Here is a 23,314-nt window from a genome sequence, read left to right as displayed (position 1 = left end):
AGTCTATGCCCCAACCAGTAATGCTGAAGAAGCTGAAGTTGAACAACTTTATGAAGACCTACAAGACCTTTTAGAACTAACACCCAAAAAAGATGTCCTTTTCATTATAGGGGACTGGAATGCAAAAGTAGGAAGTCAAGAAACACCTGGAGTAACAGGCAAATTTGGCCTTGGAATGCAAAATGAAGCAGGGCAAAGACTATGAATTTTGCGGAAAAAAAATGCACTGATCATAGCAAACACCCTCTTCCAACAACACAAGAGAAGACTCTACACATGGACCTCACCAGATGGTCAACACCGAAATCAGATTGATTATATTCTTTGCAGCCAAAGATGGAGAAGCTTTATACAGTCAACAAAAACAAGACTGAGAGCTAACTGTGGATTGGATCATGAGCTCCTTATTATCAAATTCAGACTTAAATTGAAGAAAGTAGGGAAAACTGCTAGACTATTCAGGTATGACCTAAATCAAATCCCTTATGATTATACAGTGGAAGTGAGAAATAGATTTAAGGGCCCAGATCTGATAGATAGAGTGCCTGATGAACTATGGATGGAGGTTTGTGACATTGTACAGGAGACAGGGATCAAGACCATCCCCATGGAAAAGAAATGCAAAAAAGCAAAATGGCTGTCGGGGGAGGCCTTACAAATAGCTGTGAAAAGAAGAGAAGTGAAAAGCAAAGGAGAAAAGGAAAGATATAAGCATCTGAATGCAGAGTTCCAAAGAATAGCAAGAAGAGATAAGATAGCCTTCCTCAGTGATCAATGCAAAGAAATAGAGGAAAACAACAGAATGGGAAAGACTAGAGATCTCTTCAAGAAAATTAGAGATACCAAGGGAACATTTCATGCAAGATGGGCTGTATAAAGGACAGAAATGGTACAGGCCTAACAGAAGCAGAAGATATTAAGAAGAGGTGCAAGAATACATGGAAGAACTGTACAAAAAATATCTTCACGGCCCTGATCATCACGATGGTGTGATCACTAATCTAGAGCCAAACATCCAGGAATGTGAAGTCCAGTGAGCCTTAGAAAGCATCACTATGAACAAAGCTTGCGGAAGTGATGGAATTCTAGTAGAGCTATTTCAAATCCTGAAAGATGATGCTGTCAAAGTGCTGCACTCAATATGCCAGCAAATTTGGAAAACTCAGCAGTGGCCACAGGACTTGAAAAGGTCCGTTTTCATTCCAATCCCAAAGAAAGGCAATACCAACGAATGCTCAAACTTCTGCACAATTGCACTCATCTCACATGCTAGTAAAGTAATCCTCAAAATTCTCCAAGCCAGGCTTCAGCAATACGTGAACCGTGAACTTCCAGATGTTCAAGCTGGATTTCGAAAAAGCAGAGGAACCAGAGATCAAATTGCCAACATCCGCTGGATCATGGAAAAAGCAAGAGAGATCCAGAAAAACATCTACTTCTGCTTTATTGACTATGCCAAAGCCTTTGATTGTATGGATCACAATAAACTGTGGAAAATTCTGAAAGAGATGGGAATACCAGATCACCTAACCTGCCTCTTGAGTAATCTGTATGCAGGTCAGGAAACAGCGGTTAGAACTGGACAGGGAACAACAGACTGGTTCCAAATAGGAAAAGGAGTACATCAAGGCTGTATATTGTCACCCTGCTTATTTAACTTCTATGCAGAGTACATCATGAGAACCGCTGGTCTGGAAGAAACACAAGCTGGAATCAAGATTGCCGGGAGAAATATCAATAACCTCAGTTATGCAGATGACACTACCCTTAGGGCAGAAAGTGAAGAGGAACTAAAAAGCCTCTTGATGAAAGTGAAAGAGGAGAGTGAAAAAGTTGGCTTAAAGCTCAACATTCAGAAAACGAAAATCATGGCATCCGGTCCCATCACTTCATGGGAAATAGATGGGGTAACAGTGGAAACAGTGTCAAACTTTATTTTCTTGGGCTCCAAAATCACTGCAGTTGGTGACTGCAGCCATGAAATTAAAAGACACTTACTCCTTGGAAGAAAAGTTATGACCATCCTAGATAGTATATTCAAAAGCAGAGACATTACTTTGCCGACTAAGGTCCGTCTAGTCAAGGCTATGGTTTTTCCTGTGGTCATGTATGGATGTGAGAGTTGGACTGTGAAGAAGGCTGAGCACCAAAGAATTGATGCTTTTGAACTGTGGTGTTGGAGAAGACTCTTGAGAGTCCCTTGGACTGCAAGGAGATCCAACCAGTCCATTCTGAAGGAGATCAGCCCTGGGATTTCTTTGGAAGGAATGATGCTAAAGCTGCAACTCCAGTACTTTGGCCACCTCATGCGAAGAGTTGACTCATTGGAAAAGACTCTGATGCTGGGAGGGATTGCGGGTAGGAAGAGAAGGGGATGACAGTGGATGAGATGGCTGGATGGCATCACTGACTCGATGGATGCAAGTCTGAGTGAACTCTGGGAGTTGGTGATGGACAGGGAGGCCTGGTGTGCTGCTATTCATGGGGTCACAGAGTCGGACACGACTGAGCGACTGAACTGAACTGATGCAATATTGCTCTTTACACCATTGTATCTTGCTTCTATCACCTGTCACATCCACAACTGGGTATTTTTTTTGCTTTGGCCCCATCCCTTCACTCTTTCTGGAGTTATTTCTCTACTGATCTCCAGTAACATATTGGGTTCTTACTGACCTCGGGAGTTCCTCGTTCAGTATCCTATCATTTTGCTTTTTCATACTCTTCATGGGGTTCTCAAGGCGAGAATACTGAAGTCGTTTGCCATTCCCTTCTCCAGTGGACCACATTCTGTCAGACCTCTCCAACATAACCCATCAGTCTTGGTTAGCCCCACATGGAATGGCTTAGTTTCATTGAGTTAGACAAGGCTGTGATCTGTGTGCTTAGATTGACTAGTTTTCTGTAGTTATGCTTTCAGTGTGTCTGCCCTCTGATGGCCTCTCACAACACCTACCATCTTATGCTACTAAGGTTATGCTCAATAGTCTTCAAACTAGGCTTCAGTTGTAAGTGAAATGAGAACTTCCAGATATACAGGCTGGGTTTAGAAAAAGCAGAGGAACCAGAGATCAAATTGTCAACATTCGCTGGATCACAGAAAAAGCAAAAGAATTTCAGAAAATCATCTATTTCTTTATCAAATATAATAAAGCCTTTGACTGTGTGGATCACAGGAAACTATGGAAAATTCTTAAGGAAATGGGGATATCAGACCACCTTACCTGTGTCGGGAGCCATGTTAAGCATTACTGACAAAATGGAGGCACGGCCCCAACCCCCTCTCTTCATCTCGCAGGCACAGTCCAGGGATGAAGGAGTTAGGTCTTGTGATTCTGACTTGTTCTTTCCTTTCTTTGGTGAGTTGGCTGGAAAGAATGTTAAGGTGATTATTGTTCTTGAGAGAAGCATGAGAAAGCACAAAGCTTTCTGCAGTTGTGCCCAGAAAATAATATAAAGTAACCATTGACATTTGTTCAAGGATCTTTACGAAGAATGTTCCAGGATGAGAACATAGGCCACAACTTGAGGCCATGGGAAGGATTGTTATCTGAGACCTGTTTGTGACAAATGTTTATGGCAAAAGAAGTTTGCTGAGCTTAGGGTTTAGGAATAATTAAGAATAGCTAGAAGCCTTTTTAGGAGTTAGTGATCTTAAGATGCTAGGGGCAAACAGGATTTAGAACGATAAGAAATAAACTGATGAATGTAGCTTTAGTTACAATGTAATCACAAGTTAATAATAGGACACATAAGAGGAAGTAGATAATAGATAGTAAGGCTGATTCTGAGAGATTCGATGAAGCAGGAACTCTGTTTGTAGGGCAACAATGATTTCTGGAGACAATAAATCTGGCGGGAGAAACTAAAAATGTCAAACCTCTGACCTAATGCTTTTGTCAAATTATAAAAGAAAACCTGAAGCTTGAAATAAACATGTAGTCTCGTACCTCAAGTCAGAGGTCACATCATTGTCCACCGACACCACTCACCCCTTCTGGCTGATTCCCTGGCTGCTGGAGCTGGTCTCCGGCATACCTGTCTCCCAAGAAACCTGTATGCAGATCAAGAAGAAACAATTAGAACCAGATATGGAACAATGGACTGGTTCAAAATTGGGAAAGGAGTACAAGATGGATATATTTTGTCACCCTATTTATTTAAACGTCTATGCAGAGTGCATCATGCCAAATGCTGGGCTGGATGACTCTCAGATATGCAGATGATACCACTCATGGCAGAATGTGAAAAGGAACTAAAGAACCTCTTGAAGATGGTGAAAAAGGAGAGTGAAAAAGCTGGCATAAAACTCAACATTCATGAAACAATGATCATGGCATCCAGTCCCATCACTTCATGCAAACAGATAAGGGAAAAGTGGAAGCAGTGACAGATTGGAGTTGGTGATGGACAGGGAGGCCTGGCGTGCTGTGATTCATGGGGTCGCAAAGAGTCGGACATGACTGAGCGACTGAACTGAACTGAACTGAACTGAAAATCACTGCAGATGTTGACTGCAACCGTAATACTAGGACACTTGCTTCTTAGAAAGAAAGCTATGACAAACATAGACGGTGTATTAAAAAGCAAAGACATTACTTTGCTGACAATGGTCCGTATAGTCAAAGCTATGGCTTTTCCTGTAGTAAACTGTGGATGTTAGAATTGGACCACAAAGAAGGCTGAAAATTGAAGAATTGATGCCTTTGAGCTATGGTGCTGAATAAGACATTTAAGAGGCTCTTGGACTGCAAGAAGATCAAACCAGTCAATGTTAAAGGAAATCAACCCTGAATATTCATTGGAAAGACTGATGCTAAAGCTGAATCTCCAATACTTCAGACATTTCATTGGAAGAGCCAACTCCTTGGAAAAGACCCTGATCCTGGGAAAGATTGAAGGCAAAAGGAGAAGAGAGTAGCAGAGGATGTAATGATTAGATAGCATCACCAACTCAGTGGACAGGGATCTGAACCAACTCCAGGAGACAGTGAAAGACAGGGAAGCCGGGTGTGCTGCAGTCCATGGGGTTGCAAAGAATCAGACCCGAATTAGGGACTGAACAACAACTTTTGCCATTCCTAGTTATATGTTCCTTTGAATTTATTCTTCTTGGTGTTTATAAATATTCTTAAATATGTGGTTTGATGTCTTTAAATGGTTTTGGCAAATTGTTTGCTCAGTTCAGTTCAGTTCAGTCACTCAGTCGTGTCTGACTCTTTGCAACCCCATGAATTGCAGCATGCCAGGCCTCCCTGTGCATCACCACTCCTGGAGTTCACCCAAACTCATGTCCATTGAGTCGGTGATGCCATCCAGCCATTTCATCCTCTGGGTTCCCCTTTTCCTCCTGCCCCTAATCCCTCCCAGCATCAGAGTCTTTTCCAATGAATCAACTCTTCGCATGAGGTGGCCAAAGTACTGGAGTTTCAGCTTTAGCATCAGTCCTTCCAAAGAACACCCAGAGCTGATCTCCTTTAGAATGGACTGGTTAGATCTCCTTGCAGTCCAAGGGACTCTCAAGAGTCTTCTCCAACACCACAGTTCAAAAGCATCAATTCTTCGGTGCTCAGCTTTCTTCACAGTCCAACTCTCACATCCATACATGACCACTGGAAAAGCCATAGCCTTGACTAGTGAACCTTTGTTGGCAAAGTAATGTCTCTGCTTTTCAATATGTTATCTAGATTGGTCATAACTTTCCTTCCAAGGAGTAAGCATCTTTGCTAGTACCTCCTTAAATATTGCTTCTGCTCTGTTTTCACTCTCCTCTTCTCTGGGACTTCAGTCACATATATATTAATCAGTTTTGCTGTTTCCCATGTTTCATCTATGTTCTTTTCTGTATTTTTATTATTTTTTCTCTCTGTGATTTAATTCAAATATTTTCTACTGGCTATTTTGTAGTTTTCTCAATCTTCTCCTTATTTTTTTCTTTTTTTAACCTGCCAGTGATTCATACAATAGGTTCTTAATTTCATATATATGTCTCTCTAATTTATATTTGTTTTGTATATTGTGAATTCTAATTCTCTGTAGAAATTCTCATAATTGTCGATTATTTTGTTGAATGTATTAGTTACAATTTTTTTTTTAAAACCTGTTTCTGATCATTTTGATAACTGAGGTATCATGTAGGTCTGTTTATGGAACCTTTCCCCACCCCACTTCTTAGACAATTTAGTCCAGACTCAAGGTATTCCTAGTAGCTTTAATTGAATGCCACCCATTGTGTATTAAAATTTACACAGGTAACTTAAAGATCTGTTTGATACTCTCTTCCCCCCACAAAGGGTCAATATCAGGAAATAACTTTGGTCCCATCTGGTTTGGGCTTGTTTGATGGTGGATTTCAGAGTTTGCTGAGAGTTGTCTTATATCTTTACACCCACGACTGGAATTCCTCCTTACTCCTACTCCTGGAAGTGGGATGTTTACCAGGATTTCATTTCTTTAGTGGGTTCAGAATTTCTGTTTATCTCCTACCCTAAGAGACTAATCTCCCTGTTTATTTATTTGTTGCTTCCTCTTAAAAAGCAGGGACATTATTTTGCCAACAAAGTCCGTATAGTCAAGGCTATGGTTTTTCCAGTGGTCATGTATGGATGAGAGAGTTGAACTATAAAGAAAGCTGAACGCAGAATTGATGCTTTTGAACTGTGGTGTTGCAGAAGACTCTTGAGAGTCCCTTGGACTGCAAGGAGATCCAACCAGTCCATCCTAAAGGAAATCAGTCCTGGGTGTTCATTGGAAGGACTGATGTTGAAGCTAAAACTCCAACACTTTGGCCACCTGATGCGAAGAACTGACTCACTGGAAAAGACCCTGATGCTGGGAAAGATTGAGGGCAGAAGGAGAAGGGGACGACAGAGGATAAGATGGTTGGATGGCATCACCGACTCAATGGACATGGGTTTGGGTGAACTCCGGGAGTTGGTGATGGACAGGGAGGCCGGGCTGCTGTGGTTCATGGGGTTGCAAAGAGTTGGACACGACTGAGCCGACTGAACTGAACTGAACTTGCTTTCTTAACCCTTCAGCCTGAAGAAGAATACATATCTTAAGAGGAAAAGTGGGTAGATGATTTTGTACATTTCAATGTAATTCACTTTTCTCTGGTATCTTGAACTATCCTCAAATGGCTGACTTTGAGTCCAGAGTCCGTGTTTAATCTCACAGCCTTACAAAACTATCTAAAACTCAAATCGGTTTCATAACCATACATCACAGCTTTCTCCTTGTCTTCTGAGCCTCTGGACCCCATACCACTTAAGCTCTGTCAAATTCCTCAATGAGAAAATCCCTCTGGACTGTTGGACCCATCTCATTGTGCTTTCCTTCTCTCTCAGATTCTGGTCTCTTAAGTTCTGACTGGCTTATCTTTCCTCTAGTACCTTCAAAGATATTTGTTTTGTGTTTTGTCTACATTTTATAGTTGTCCTTAGTAGAAGCATTGCCATATAACCAGCACTCTGTTCTTACTGGAAAAGAAAAATCCAAAGATAACTCATAGATCCAACTTTTATGATCAATATTCTGATAGTAGTTGAATTCCCTGACCATTTACCCAAGTGATTATTGTTCTGACTTCCATTGTCTTCAGTTTGCAATGATACAAATGATGATAATTCATACTTTCTTATGGGAAGATCCATTGCCCATTTGGGTTCTGGACTGAAAAGCACTCATTCTGAAGAAACATGGATGTCACTATATCATTAAATCTTTCCTCATGGTCATAAGAGCTTAGCAGGACTACTGCTCAATTATTTAAATTCTAGTGTCATAAAAAAAAAAAAAAAAACACAACTGCACATTCCTGAACCCTAAACCTGATTAATTTACTGACTGTGATGGATTCGCTGAAGCTCTAACCAGATCCTTTCTATAATCCAAATACATACAAATGAGTTGCAGGGACTACTGGATGCTGAAAGTTCACAACTGTGTCTACTCCTGGTCATTACTCTTAACTATAAGAAACTGCATGCCCAAGGTTATGCCATCACCGAGGAAGCTGATAAAGGAAACCAAAGGCCTGGTCCAAGGGAAGATTTTTCCTAGCTCAAGAACTTCCTTGGCTTGGCTGGAGCCATAGTTGAGAACACATTGCAGGTCAACATTTCCCTCTTCCTAATTCTGACTTCTCAGTTCCCAGAGGTCTATCATCTGTGATTACACCACATAAAAGCTCACTCACATCTCAGATTCTATTTTCAGGGAACCTACTCTAAGGCAGTGACCTAATGTTTGTTGCCGTCTGTGACCACTGTACTGCCTGGTCCCCACACGAGCTTGATATCTCTTCCTGTAATGTTATCTTCAACTCTAAGCAGATGACATTCAACTGCCTAGATGTGGCCATCCTGCTTAAGGGCAATTGGATCAAAGTAGGGAAAAAAAATGTTAGTAAGGAAATTATGACATACTTACCTAAGCAAATTTTTAATCAGCTCAGCTCTTTAGTTTACTAGATAAACACAGTTGAGTGAACAACAGGGATTAATTCAAGCTAAATGTCTATTTACTAGATTTGATAATGAGCCTATTATAAAAACAGGCATGCAGGAATTTTCGGACTGAGCAGATAAGAGTTCAGAATAGACTGGTGAAAGTTTCCATTTTGCTATCTCTAATGATTTCTGGGCTCAAAAGAGCACTAATTATAATTGGCTTGATTTACTCTTACCTTCTGGAAATCACTAAGGTAGAGGATCTCACTGGAGAAAAACACAGAGCAAGATTTCACTCCAGAGAAATTTAAAATTAAAAAGTAACTGAAACTCTAATAATTAACTGGCTCACTGAAGATAGCTATACCTTTCAGTTATTTCATTATCTATACTTCTGACAAATAGCAATTGGTTTCCACTGATTCTGTGCTAGCAATTTGAACAGAAGGAAAGTTAAATTCATTGCAAACTCTGCTGGAAACCTCTGGACATAGTGATGAATGGTTGATATGAGAAGCAGTCAGTATTTCTGTAGGTATAGAATTTATGTTTAACCAGATTGTAAATATAGGCCACTATATTACACAACTTACTTCATTTTGTTTCATTGTTTCTCTTTTTAAAAGTGTTATATTTGGTACACACACTTGTATCTGTATTCTGATACAACATTAAATTATATCACCTTGGAATCCTGATAAATTCAATCTGTTTCTGAAAGCTACATTATAAAATGCTTAACAGTGTTTATAATTAATTATGAAAAGTAGTATCTTAGTAAATAAAACCCTGCTAAGAAAATAATAGAATTTGAAAATAGTTATAGTGAGCAGTTTAAGAAACATTTATCTTGGAGACTTGTGGAAGTCATGCAGGCTGATTTGTTTAGTATTCATCCTTCACTAAAAGGAAGTGAAGAAGTGAAGTCTCTCAGTCGTGTCCGACTCTTTGCGACCCCATAGACTGCAGCCTGCCAGGCTCCTCTGTCCATGGGATTTTCCAGGCAATAGTACTGGAGTGAATTGCCATTTCCTTCTCCAGGGGGTCTTCCCAAACCAGGGCTCGAACCCAGGTCTCCCGCCTTGTAGACAGACGCTTTACCGTCTGAGCCACCAGGGAAGTCCGGAAATACTAAAACGAAAGTCCCTGAAAATAAGGGCTTTCTTATCCACTATTTAGACTAGTGTTTTGTGCATACTGATACAATAAGCACTGAAGTGAAGTGAAGTCACTCAGTCGTGTCTGACTCTTTGTGACCCCGTGGACTGTAGCCTAACAGGCTCCTCCGTCCATGGAATTTTCCAGGCAAGAGTACTGGAGTGGGTTGCCATTTCCTTCTCCAGGGGATCTTCGCATCCCAAAGATCGAACCCAAGTCTCCCGCATTACAGGCAGACGCTTTACCATCTGAGCCACCAGGGTAACCCCAACAATAAGCATTAATTATTAATAAAATAAAGGATGAACGAAGGCTATACAACTAATTTACCCCCAACATTAAGAATGAAAAGATGTGGAATTCCCTGGCTCCAGTGATTAGGGCTCTGCACTTCTACTGCAAGGGCCATGGGTTCAATCCCTGGTCTAGGAAATAAAATGTTGCATGCCATGCTGTGCAGCAAAAAAAAAAAAAAAAAAGTATCAAATTTATTTAAAAGAATAGAAAAGAAAATTTTCATACAAAGTTCATAAAGTTCTCCTATGTTCAATATTCTAACCTTAGTGTTAATAGTACAATAATATATTCTATGGCATATATTCTGATAACCCTGGTTAAAGATAGCAGAATAAAAATTTTATGAATAACCTTGGAATAAAGAAAAACAATAATTACAATAATAACAAACTAGGAAATGCCTAAAATCACAAAATACAACTTATGAAGAAAGCAATGCCAATATGGTAAAAATTGGTTCAGGATGATACAACATGTCTAGTGAAAATACTGGTCTCTTCAGGTCTATGAAAGAAGTAAAAGTCCAAAATATGTTTTATACCTTAAGGGGAAAAGACCCAATCATTCCTCTTTTAATTGAAACAAGAAAATTAAGTTGTCTGACAATCTACAAAGTGTCTTGAGCCTTGACATTCATGGAGTGGCAATTAATGTGCTGCTAGACAAAAAGTTACCAGATATTTGGGGGGGGGGGGAAGCCCTGTTGACGTGGAATGATGGAGGAAAAATTGTGGATGATAAAAATCTATGCAGTTATTTGATCTTTGCCAAGCCCAGAGAAATACAGGTAATATACATACACACAGTCACTTTACTCAGCGCTCTATAATTATAATTATTTCCTAGGAAAGCCATACTAAAGGAACTTCTTTTGAGCAATGAATACCTCAAATAGCTGAATTTATGCAGTAAATACACCTAGCATATTCTTAATACTGTATTTTTTCAAAAAAGCCTATTAAGAGTTAATTTCCACCAACTCTTTCCTCTATCTTCTTTAAGATATAGGTGAAAATTGGAAAGGAAATATTCACATATCAAATATAAATATTGAAATTTTAAGAGGAGGAAAGGGAAAAAACCACCTAAGCAATTGATTAATATACATCAGACATACTACACAATCTACATGATGAAATTGTAATTAATATTTCTCTGAAATTAAAAAAATAACATGTGATCTTTATAAAGCAAGAATTCAAAGAAAAGATACAAGATCTTTGATAAAAATTTATAGAACAAAATGAAACGCACTACGTTGTGAAAATATGACAATATATTTTTTTTTTAGTTTCCCTGATTCCTCTAAAATGAACATACATACACACACAGAGAGCAATCAGAATAAGGTAAAGAAAAACATGCAGACAATATGTATGCCAAAATTTAGAGCTCAGGTATCTTACAGATCCCAAAATAGGAAAAAAAAAGAAAGACTAGAAACACCTACAAAATCCACATCAAGATAAAGACAGGGCTTATCATGACTCTGAGAACAGACAACCTCCAAGACTGACAACAAATATTCACTGCAAAGTGTGAGAAATCAACTCAGAAGAGCAATCAAAACTTGAAAGGAACCTTGACATGCCCAATTCAGATTACTAACAGAAAACCTTGATGCTGGAATAATATGTTTTATGAAATCACCAAATTTACAAAGCAAATCTCCATTCTAGGATAATTCCCTCCTGTAAGGAGAATGCTGGGGATAGAAGTCAAATTAAACAATAGAACCAAATGAAAAAGAAATCCAAATAGAAGCAGAAGGCATATCTTGGAAAGCATGAGGCCATGTTTTTTATCTATTTGTGAAACAAGAGGAATGGAATTTCCAGATAAAGCTGTGAAAGTTTTCCTGCTTCACTTCTCTCTTCAAAGGTATAAAAAATAATTCATCCAGTGAAAATATCCCATAAATATGTGCCCACAGAAAGAATCATGAAAAATTAAGAGGGGACTTCCCTAGCAGTCCAGTAGTTAAGACTGCAGGCTCCCAATGCAGGGTGTATGTGGCCTACCTCTGGTCGAAGGACTAAGATCTTGCATGATATAGAACATGGCCAATAATAATAATAAAATTAAGATAGACACTAAGTAAAGAAAGGCAACATAAATTACAATTAGACATTAAAAATAGAACTACGTAAGATCCAGCAAATCCACGCCTGTGTTTACCCAAAGACAAAAAATAAAAGTAATTAGAAAAGATATATGCACTCCAACGGGAGAAGGAAATGGCAACTCACTCCAGCATGAGCCTGGAGCCTAGAGAATCCTTTGGACAGAGGGGCCTGGCAGGTTTACAGTCCATGGGGTCACAGGAAGTTGGACACGACTAAGCAACTGAAAAACAACAACAATGCTCTCCAATGTTCATAGCAGCACTATTTAAAACAGTGCATATATGGAAACAACCTAAGTGCCCACCAACAGATGAATGGATAAAAAATATGTGGCATATAGATAAGGAATACTATTCAATCATCAAAAGAATGAAACATTGCCATTTGCAATAACCTACATAGATGGACGTAGAGAGTATTATGCTAAGTAAAATGCTAAAGATAAAGGCAAATGCTGTATAGTCTCATTTCTATGTCAAATCTAAAAAACTAAGCAATAAGCCTGCATAACAACACGGAAACAGAGTCATAGATAGAGAGACAAATTAGATGGTTGCCAGAAGGGAAAGAGGTGGGAGTGGGGGAGGAGAGAAACAGGTAAGGGAGATTAATATACAAACTTTTAGTTGCAGAATAAATGAGTCACAGGTATGAAAAGCACTGTGTGGGGAATATAGTCAAAAATGATGCAATATCCTTGTGTTATAGCAGATGGTAACTAGACTTATTGTGATGATCATTTTGAAATGTAAGAAATATCAAATCATTATATTGCAAAATAGAAACTAATATTGTGTTATAGTTCATTTATACTTCAAAACCAAACAAGAAAACAAACAAACTCATAGAAAAAAGAGATTTGTGGTTACAAAAGGTTGGGGGGAGGAGGAATTGAATGAAAGCCATCAAAAAGGTACAAATTTCCATTTATTGAGATAAATAAATACTAGATATATAATGTACAATGTGATAAGTATGTTATAGATGAAAGTTTACAAAGTAAATTCTGAGTTCTCATCACAAGGAAAATTTTTGTTTCTATTTCCTTAGTTTTGTATGTCTATGAGATGATGTTCACTAAATTTCTAGTGACAATTATTTCATGATATATTTAAGTTAGATCATTATTCTGTACACCTTAAACTTATACAATGTTATAATATAATGTCAATTATATCTCACTAAAATTGGAAGAAAAATTACTATTAGAAAATACTCAAAAGTTTGGTGATTAAAAGATGACTTGAAAAAAAGAGATGATAGAATGCAGGAAAGTTTTTTAAAAGGAAAAAATTATCTCAGAAATAAATAATTAACAAAAAGAATATAAGATAAACAAGCATAAGAAATCACAATCTGTAACTGAAAGAGGAAATTATTTAAAATCTTTAAAAAAAAATTAAGTGGCACCAAAAAAGATTCAGGAGAATGTAAAAGTTATAGAAAAGAGCAAATGAAATCTAATATACTTAGATTTGCAATTTTTAAAGAAAAAAATAAAAGCAATGAGTGAAACAAAAACAATTCAAGAGAACTCCTTAAAAAAATAGAATGCCACATACCTGTGAAAACTGATGGGCAACAGTCCACAGGGTCACAAAGAGTCAGACACTGCTGAGGAGACTGAGTACTCACACATGTAGGACATTTATCCCCCCAATATCTGGAGGTTCCTGATTTTCTGTCTGTCCAAAGACTCCTAACATTTACAAGATGTGTGGTTTCCTGCCACCTGACCTGTGTTCTCCTTTTGCTTCTCATATCTAGCTATCTGCCTATGCTAACAAAGAGAAAATGTTAATCAGTCATGTTCGACTCTTCGTGACCCCAGTGGACTATAGTCAGCCAGGCTCCTCTATCCATGGAATTCTTCAGGCAAGAATACTAGAGTGGGTAGGCGTTCCCTTCTCCAGGGGATCTTCCTGACCCAAGGATTGAATCAGGATCTCCTGCCTTACAGGTGGATTCTTTACCATCTGAACCATCAGGGAAGCCATGTTGGAAGTTCAGATAACAGATAACTTATTTACTGTGCTCTACAGATGGTGCTTTTTAATGGAATTTCAGAATTCAGTCATCCTGTTTGGCTACAAGAGTACTGGCTTTCCATGGTGACCACAGTACTAAGCAGAGGATAACAGGATATGAAATAGCCCCAAGTTAAAAGGAGGTTGTTATGAAAGTTCAGTAGCTTCTCTTCTCTTAGACAAATGTTTTTCAGTTTGCTGTCACTTTGCTTAATTTCCACAGTTATGAAATAGTTAATAGTTTTGTTTTTAACAAAATTAAGAGAAGCTACTGAAAAGAAGCTTCATGAAACAATCTCCTTTTCACTTGTGGCTATTCCATATCCTGTCATCCTCTGTTCAATAGCGTAGTCGCTATGGAAAGTCAGCCAAACAAAATAACTGAATTCTTCTGAAATTGCATTAAAAGCACCATCTTCAGAGCACGGTAAATACATTATCTGAGCTTCCAACTACGAGAAAAATATCTAAGCTCAGGTACTGTGGCTATTCAACTCAATGCTCAGCTCCTTAAGGAAAAAGCCGTACTGATAGGGGATTGCCAAGGCAATGTCAATCTCTTGACAACATTGTAGCTGCCTAAGGCTATGATTTGATTTGTTTGTAGCAAACAACAGTCTGTGCTCAGTGCTCAGTCATGTCCCACTCTTTGAGGTCCCCGTGGACTGTAGCTCGCCAGACTCCTCTGTCCATGGAATTTTCCAGGCAAGAATACTGAAGCAGGTTGCTATTTCTTACTTCAGGGGATCTCCCCGACTCAGGGGTTGAACCCATGTCTCTTGAGTCTCCTGCCTTGGCAGGCAGATATTTTACCATTGTGCCACCTGGGAAGCCCAAACAACAGTCTAGTCAGGAATATAAAAAGGAATGATGGAGAACAATATGACCATAAGGAACTTGAAAAGCTCTGAGATTCCTGCAGATCTCAAAGTTCGTCATGCGTGACTGTACCTATGGCCCAGAAAAAAAAAATTATTAATTAAAAATAAGAGAAATTTCCTCTGGATAAACTGGAAGACCTGCACATGTTGGATGTGAGAGCTAGGTCTATCCTGTAGACTATTTGAAGTTTGAAGATTCACCCTCTTACATAGCTCCCCTTGACAAATAAAGGAAGACAAATATGCAAGGCATTTAAGTAAATCTGCTAACTTCAAAATGCCTAACTACTACATTATACTGCTTTAGGGATAAATCCTAGGAAGCTAAGCATAAAAATAAAAATAAAAGCTTTAAAAAAAATAGCAGACAACTCAGTGTTTTCAACTGCAGAGAATACAGAATCTACAGAATTGGCCCTGGTAGTGCCTTAAATAGAAAAGCAACAATAGGAAAATAAATAACAGGAAAAAAACATCAGTAAGAGCACCAAAAACTGGATGGGGAAGGGACCTAACCAAAGTTACTACAAGATATTATCTGAAATATTTAGTTTTCAATAATAACAAAAAAAAATGAGAAATGCAAAGAAATAGGAAAGCACATCACATACATAGGGAAAGAAAGTATCCAACAGAAAATGTTCCTGGGAGGAGCCTAGTTGAGACTTAGTAGAAAAAGACCTCAAAACAGTTATTATAAATATATTCACAAACTAAAAGCAATGATAAAAGAAGAATTAATGGAAAGTATGAGAACTATGCCTTGTCAAATAGAAAATATCAATAATGATATTGAAAAGAACATACCAATATTGACAATAATATGGAAATTGTAAAAGAGCATGAAACAGAAATTCTGGAGTTGAAAAGTACAAAAAGTAGGAGATCAATAATGAGTTTGAATAAAGAAAAAAACAAGTGAATATGAATGTATGTCAAGAGAGATTACCCATTTTGAGGAGAAAGATGAAGAAGCAAAAATAAACAGAACCTCAGAGACTTGTTCAGCATACAAACACACACATAGTAGTAGTGCCAGAGAAGAAGACAAGAAAAAGGAGTAGAGAAAAAATATTTGAAGAAACAGTGAACGAAAACTTCCCAAATTTGAATTAAAGACATTGAAGAATCTCAACAAACTCTAAGCAGAATAAAATGAAAAAGAAATCCACATCTACAAAAATAATAGTTAAACCAACAAAAGGAAAAAATTGAAAGCAAAAAGAAAAATGGCATTATATACAAATAATCCTTATTTGAATATATCTTTACGAACAGCTTACTTCTTGTTGGAAACTTTGGGGATTAAAAGATGCTGAAATGTCTATCCTTATCATGTTGAAAGTAAGACTGCTCACTAAGAATTCTCTGTCCAGCAAAACTAACCTTCAAAAATAAAGATAAAATTAAGATATCCCCAGATAAACAAAAACTGAGAGAATGTGTCACTAGAAAATCTGTCCTACATTAATATGAAAAGCTTATTAGGCTGAAATGAAAAGACAGTAGATGGTAAATTAAATACACAAAGAAATAAATAAAGAAAGAGCACTGCTAAAAATAGCTAGATAAATATTTTGAAAGATAGTATAAATGTGTTTTTGTCTGTAACTTTTCTTCTTATAGATGATTCAAAAGACAACAACAAAATGCAATAAGTATAAAAGTGTTCCTTAAATGTTGCTTAAAATGTTAAAAGTCATTTGTATGACAATAACTATGTATAGGAGAGAGGTTAAAAAGAAAATATAGTATAGAAAAGTTTGTGTATACTATTGTTTTAGTATTGTTTTAATATGTTAATTATAATTTCTAGGAATATCAGTAAGAAAATAATTCAAAAATTAGCAAAAGAAAGAGCAAGGGAATTAAAATGTTATACTACAAAAGAAAAAAACTCTAATGTAAAAGACAGAAATTGAGAACCAGAAAAAACAAAACAAATTGACATATATAAAATAAAATGTCAAATTTGAAAGATCCTACTTAATCAGTAATTACAACAAATATGAATAGATTAAACATTCCTACCATAAAACAGCAACAGTCAGAATGGATTTTTTTTTAGGATTCACCTCTATTCTGTTTAAAAGACACACACTTCAGATTCAAATACACAAATAAGTTTGAAAGTAAAAAGATGGAAAAATATGTACATTCAAGTAGCAAACAAAGGAGGGCTCTAAAATGGCAACCCACTCCAGTGTTTTTGCCTGGAGAATCCCAGGGATGGAGGAGCCTTGTGGGCTGCCATCTATGGAGTCGCACAGAGTCGGACATGACTGAAGCAACTTAGCAGCAGCAGCAGCAGTGGATATATTTATATAAACTAAACATATTTTATGGGAAAAATTGTTACCAGAGCCAAAGAAAGACATTTTTCATTAGAGAGATATAATAAACATTTACGAGTCTAATAACAGAGTCTTAAAATAGATGAAGCAAAACCTGACAGAACTGAAGGGAGAATTAAACAATTCAAATAGTAGTTGGATAATCCTGTTTCAACAGTGTATCAGACACCTAAGCATGAGACCAACAAATAAATAGAAGATTTGTGAAACACTATAAACCAACTAGAGGTGACAGGTTTACATGATATTCCTCTCAATGACAGCAGATCACATACTTCTCAAACACACAAGGAACATTTTCTGAGAGGGACCAAATGCTAAACTATAACACAAGCCTCAATGAATGCAAACATTTATAGTCAAAGAATAGATATTATCTGTCCAAATTCAAGTCAGACTGGAAATCCACAACAGTACAAAATTTCAGAGATTCACAAATACATGGAAATTAAACAACATATGAACAATTTGAGGTTCAAAGTAAAAATTAATTAGAAAATACTTTCAAATGAACAAAATAAACAATCTACTAAAACTTATGAATTGCAAATAATGCAATACTCAGAGGAAAACATAGTTATAATATACAGTATATATTTTTTAAATATTTTTAAAACTCACAAACTAATGATTAATAAGCAGAAATAATAAAACAATAAGGATTAGAGTGAAAATAAAGGAAACACAGAATAGAAAAGCACAAGAATTTCCATAAAACCAAAAGATGCTTCTTTGGGAAGGTGAACAAACTGACAAATTTTAGGCTTATATAGACCAAAAAAAAAAAAAGTGAAGACACAAAATAACGAATGAAAGAGTGGACATCACTACCAACTCTACAGAAATAAAAAGAATTCTAAGAGAATGCTATAACAAGTATATGCCAACAAATTAGTTAAATAACATAGACACATTCCTAGAAGAAACAAGCTAATGAAACGGACACAAAAATAAATTAAAAACCTGAATACACCTATTACAAGAAAAGAGACTGAATCAGTAACTCTTAAAAATCCTACAGGAAAAGCATAGGTCTAGATAGCTGAACTAATGAATTCCACCCAATATTTAAAAAATCATCTTAATACTTCACTAGCTCTTCCGTAAAATAAAAGAAGGGGAACACTTTCAAAATTAACCTATGAGGAAACGATTATTCTAATACAAAACCCAGACAAATACATCATAAGAAGAGAAAAGTACTAGCTAATACCCTCTGTGAATATATGTATAAAAATAAACAAAAAACACTTGTGAACTGAATCCAGGAGCATTCACCAGAAACTACCAGAATATCGTTATTCAGTTATATCCCAATACAAAACAAAAAGTTTAAAGTTTGGGGGAAAGAGGAGAATTTCAAATAATGGCCACGTGGGAATTATCTCAAGAATTCACAGTTGAATTAACATCCAAAAATGAATCAATGAGGAGAACAAGATGGCGGAGGAGTAGGTGAATGTGGGGTACATCTCTCTCCATGGATACACGTGGAATACACCTTCAGACAGAAGTGCAAGCAGAACACCAGTTCAGAGCTGACAGGAGCACCTGACCAAAGGAAAAGAATATATAGAACCATGTAAAGCTTGGTAGGGTGTAGGAACAAGGGGGAAAAACAGGAGTGTTCGTAGCACTGGACCTGCCCTGGGCTGGTGGGGGAACTGAGGCAGGGGTCTGATCCCCACAGCCAGGCGATTGTCTGAGTCAGAGGAGAAACATTTAAGGCTGAGAGTGAACAGCTCATCTGTGGCAGCCTAAATGGAATGAGAATCACATAGTCCTTGCCACAGCCATACATACCCTGGACAGAAAGGCAGGTCCCCTGGAAGGCACAGCTGCTGGGAGCTGGAGTTTAGGGATTGTGGAGCAATCCCAGGGCAAGGGCTGCTGTTGACTGCAGAGAGATGGATCAAGGGGATGTGAGGGAGGAGATTGTGATGGGAAGTGCCTGTGGAGTGCAGCCATGGAAGCAAGGGGATACTGCTGACCCATCACCATAGCCTCTCTCACCCCACATGCCAGCATAGGCAGCTGAACAAGAGAGAGACTGGCCCATCAAAAGCCTGATGGACTGAACTGAACTACAGAGTAGGACCCCACCCAGGGTGCCGCTTTACGAGCCTAACACACTGATCTACAGAGTAGGACCCCAGCCAGGGGAGCCCTCTATGTGCATCAACAGGCGGAGCTGTGGAGAAAGACTGGCTGAAGAGGTCTTCTGATCGCCAGCTACAAGAGGCTCAAAAAAAGACTCTGATAGTGCCATAACTCCTGCAGTGAGGCAGTCCGTGTCTCTGCACGCTTGGCTCCACCAGAGCCCCTGCAAACCAAGCAGCTGTGCCACCTTCACGTTCAACTCTTACTGGGCCAGAGCTACCACAGACAAAAAAAGGCTTTTGTCCATGCGTGCAGGGTTGATTTGGTCATGTACAACTCTCTGCAGCCTGGTAGACTGTGGCCTGCCAGGCTTCTCTGTCAGGGAGGGTTCTCCAGGCAAGAATGCTGAAGCATATTGGCCAATACTGGTTGCCATACCCTTCTAGAGCACTATATTTCCTGCTGCCCTAGCCACCAACCTTGCTAAGTACCTGGTGCTGCCAGAACCCCTGTAACCAAAGCAGCTGCACCACCTCCACACCTGGCCCTCACAAGGGGCAAACTCAAGTCCTCCAAGGTACTCTCAGGAGCAAACCCCAGTGGACGACCCACGCACAGAGGTGGAAATAAAACCACGACTGAAACCTAGGGGCAGTGTGGCTAAGGAACAGGACCCAAAACCTTCCCACCAGCTGTACAGGCTACTGATTAAATCCACATGATCAACTAGGCAGACTCAGTCTATGGAGTATATAAAAGGACATTGAGAGCTCCAACAAACAAAAAAGCACTAGTTCTGATAGTTGTGGACATTGGAGGCAAGAACACACAGAAATAGGGCCAGATTAGAATCTGAGCTGCCCCGACAGCAGGTCCAGAGATCAGCACAGTGTTGGAGGGCATCCTAGGGAGGTGAGGTGGACTGTAACTCCCAGCGAGGGAAAGAACTCTGACAGCAGTGACTCAAGAAAAATATTTATCATTCTTATGTTTTGACTTGCTCTGTAGATTCTTTTGGGTTTCTTTATCTCTTTTTTCCTTTTTTCCCCCCACTCTGTTGTAGTTGTAGCTCTTATTGGCACTATGAATTCTAATTAAGCTGTTGAGCTTTTTTTTTGTCCCTCAGTCATATTTTTTATTGTTGTTATAAACCTCTGCCTCTACATTGGGCTTTTGCAATTCTGTGGTGTTTTCCTTTATTTCTCTCTCTCTCTCTTTTCTCTTTTTTTCAATTTTAACTTTTACTATTTTAAATCTATTATTATTTTTTCTAGATTTATTCCTTTGTTTGCCTTTTCTACTGTTCTTTTCCCCTCACAGCTAATCTTTAACGTATATAAATCTTCATCTACCTCTATTTAACTTTGCATATCTATTCTTTCCTTCTTTTCTTTCTTTCTTTTCCTCTCAACATATTTGTTAGTTTTGTTTTCATTGCTTTCATTTACTTTCATTCCCCACTTGGCACTTTCCTTTAGTTTTGTTTTCCAGTTTTTGTTCCAGTTAGTTTTGTTCTTAACAAAACAAGATATAATTTTTTGTTTCCTTTGTTCACCAGGTCAATCTGTTGTACTTTATTTTTGTTGGACAGTTTTGATTTTGTTTATGGTGTATGTATGTATGTGTATATTCAGTCACACTTTTTATTGTTGTTATAAACCTATACCTCTACATTGGACTTCTGCAGTTCTGTGGAGTTTTCTTTTTTTTTTTTTTCCTTTCTTTCTTCTTCCTTTTTTTTTTCTTTTTTTCTTTTCTTTCTTATAATTTTATTAATTTTTAAACCTATTATATTCTTTCTGCATTTATTCCTTTGATTGCCTTTCCTACTGGTCTTTTCCTTTGCAGTTAATCATCAATGTACATATATCTTCCTCATTTACATCTATTTCATGGGGTCGCAAAGAGTCGGACACGACTGAGCAACTGAACTGAACTCTGCATATCTATTATTTCTTTCTTTACTTTCCTTCTTTCTTTACTTTCTTTACTTTCCTCTCGACATATTTGTTAGTTTTGTTTTCATTGCTTTATTCCCCACTTGCACCTTGATTTAGTTTTGTTTTCCAGTTTGTGCTTTAGTTAATTTTGTTCTTAACTGTTAAATACAGTTTTTTATTTCCTGTGATCACCAGGTCAATCTACTCTACTTTATTTTGGTTGGACTGTTTTGACTTTCCTCATGGGTGTATATGTATATGTGTATATTCCATTATTTTCATTATTGTTTGCCTTATATTGTAACTGTCATTGGTCTGGAATTTATCTTTGGTTTCTTGTTTAGGGTATTTGTTTTAATCTCACTTAATGCCATAACAAACCACTTGTAGAATCTTCATTCCTGATCAGAGATCAAGCTCTGAGCCTTTGGAGTGGGAGCATTGATTCCATGGCCCTAGACTACCAAAGAATTAACCCTAGAGAGTACCAAATAGTGAGAACTCATACAAAGGAAACCACTTGAATACAACTACTGGAAGCACCCTGTGCAGGACACCTCATCTAAACTACAAACAAAACAAAGCTACAAACCCAGTCATCAGCAGACAGGATTACCATCTCACTCAGCCTTGCCCATCAAAGGAAAAACAAACAAACAAAAAGCATCAAATCTATACTAAGGTTAAAAAAACCACTGGACCAAACTTAGGAGGGCAGAAACCAAAAGGAAAACAGAATTCAACCTTGAAGCCTGGGAAGAAGAGACCTCAAAGACAATAAATTAAAGAAATAATTAAATGACAGAGAAATACTACACAAAAGAAGGAACAAATTAGAAAAACAGAAGACAAATTAGAAACTCCAAATAAATGAAGAGGAAATAGGCAAACTACCTGAAAAATAATTAAGAAAAACAATAGTAAAGATGACGAAAAACCTTGAAAAAATTTGGAGAAAAGGCAAGACTCAATTAACAAAGCCCTAGAAAAATTAAAGAATAAACCTAAAGAGACAAACAACACAATTATTGAAATTAAAAAATACTCTATGGCAAAACCAATACAACTGTAAAGTAATTAACCTCCAATTAAAATAAATAAATTTATTTTTAAATAAATAAATAACAAAAAATACTCTAGAAAGAATCAATAGCAGAATACCTGAAGCACAAGAATGAATCAATAAGCTGGAAGATAAAATGGTGGAAATAACTTCTGAAGAGCAGAATAAAGTAAAAAGAATGAAAAGAACTGAGGATAGTCTCAGAGACCTCTGGAACAATATCAAACACACCAACATTCGAATTATAGGGTTCCCAGAAGAAGAAGAGAAAAAGAAAGAGTATGAGAAAATTTTTTAAGAGATTATAATTGAAAATTTCCCCAACATGGAAAGGGAAATGGTTAATCAAGTCCAAGAGGTCAAAAAGTCCCATACAGGATAAACCCAAGGAGAAACATGCCAAGACATATACTAATCAAACTATCAAAGGCTAAACACAAAGAAAGAATATTAAAAGCAGCAAGGGAAAAGCAACAAGTGACACACAAGGTAACCCATACATTTAAAAGCTGATCTCTCAGTAAAAACTCTGCAGGCCAGAAGGGAATGGCAAGATATATTAAAGTACTGAAAGGAAAAATTTTACAACCAAGATTACTGTACACAGCAAAGACCTCATTAAAAATTGATGGAGAAATAAAAAGCTTTTCAGACAAGCAAAAGTTGAGGGAATTCAGTACCACCACACCATCTTTATAACAAATGTTAAAGGGACATATACAGTCAAGAAATACAAAAGAAAAAAGATCTACAAAATAAACCTTAAACAATTAAGAAAATTGCAATAGGAATTATCAATAATTACTTAAAATGTAAATGGATTAAATGCTCCAACCAAAAGACACAGACTAAGTGGATACAAAAACAAGACCCATATATATGCTGTCTACAAGAAACCTACTTCAGACCTAAAGA

The 23,314-nt window shown here is 37.5% G+C and overlaps 1 pseudogene; it reads left to right on the top strand.

The window, feature by feature from the left end:
- The first annotated feature begins 802 nt into the window (after nt 1-802).
- LOC120854695 lies at nt 803-1,481 on the top strand (annotated as a pseudogene).
- The last annotated feature ends 21,833 nt before the right edge of the window (nt 1,482-23,314 follow it).

Source organism: Oryx dammah, unplaced genomic scaffold, assembly GCF_014754425.2.
Source record: "Oryx dammah isolate SB20612 unplaced genomic scaffold, SCBI_Odam_1.1 HiC_scaffold_27, whole genome shotgun sequence".
NCBI classification, from domain to species: domain Eukaryota; kingdom Metazoa; phylum Chordata; class Mammalia; order Artiodactyla; family Bovidae; genus Oryx; species Oryx dammah.
This window is presented reverse-complemented; position numbering and strand designations above follow the sequence as displayed.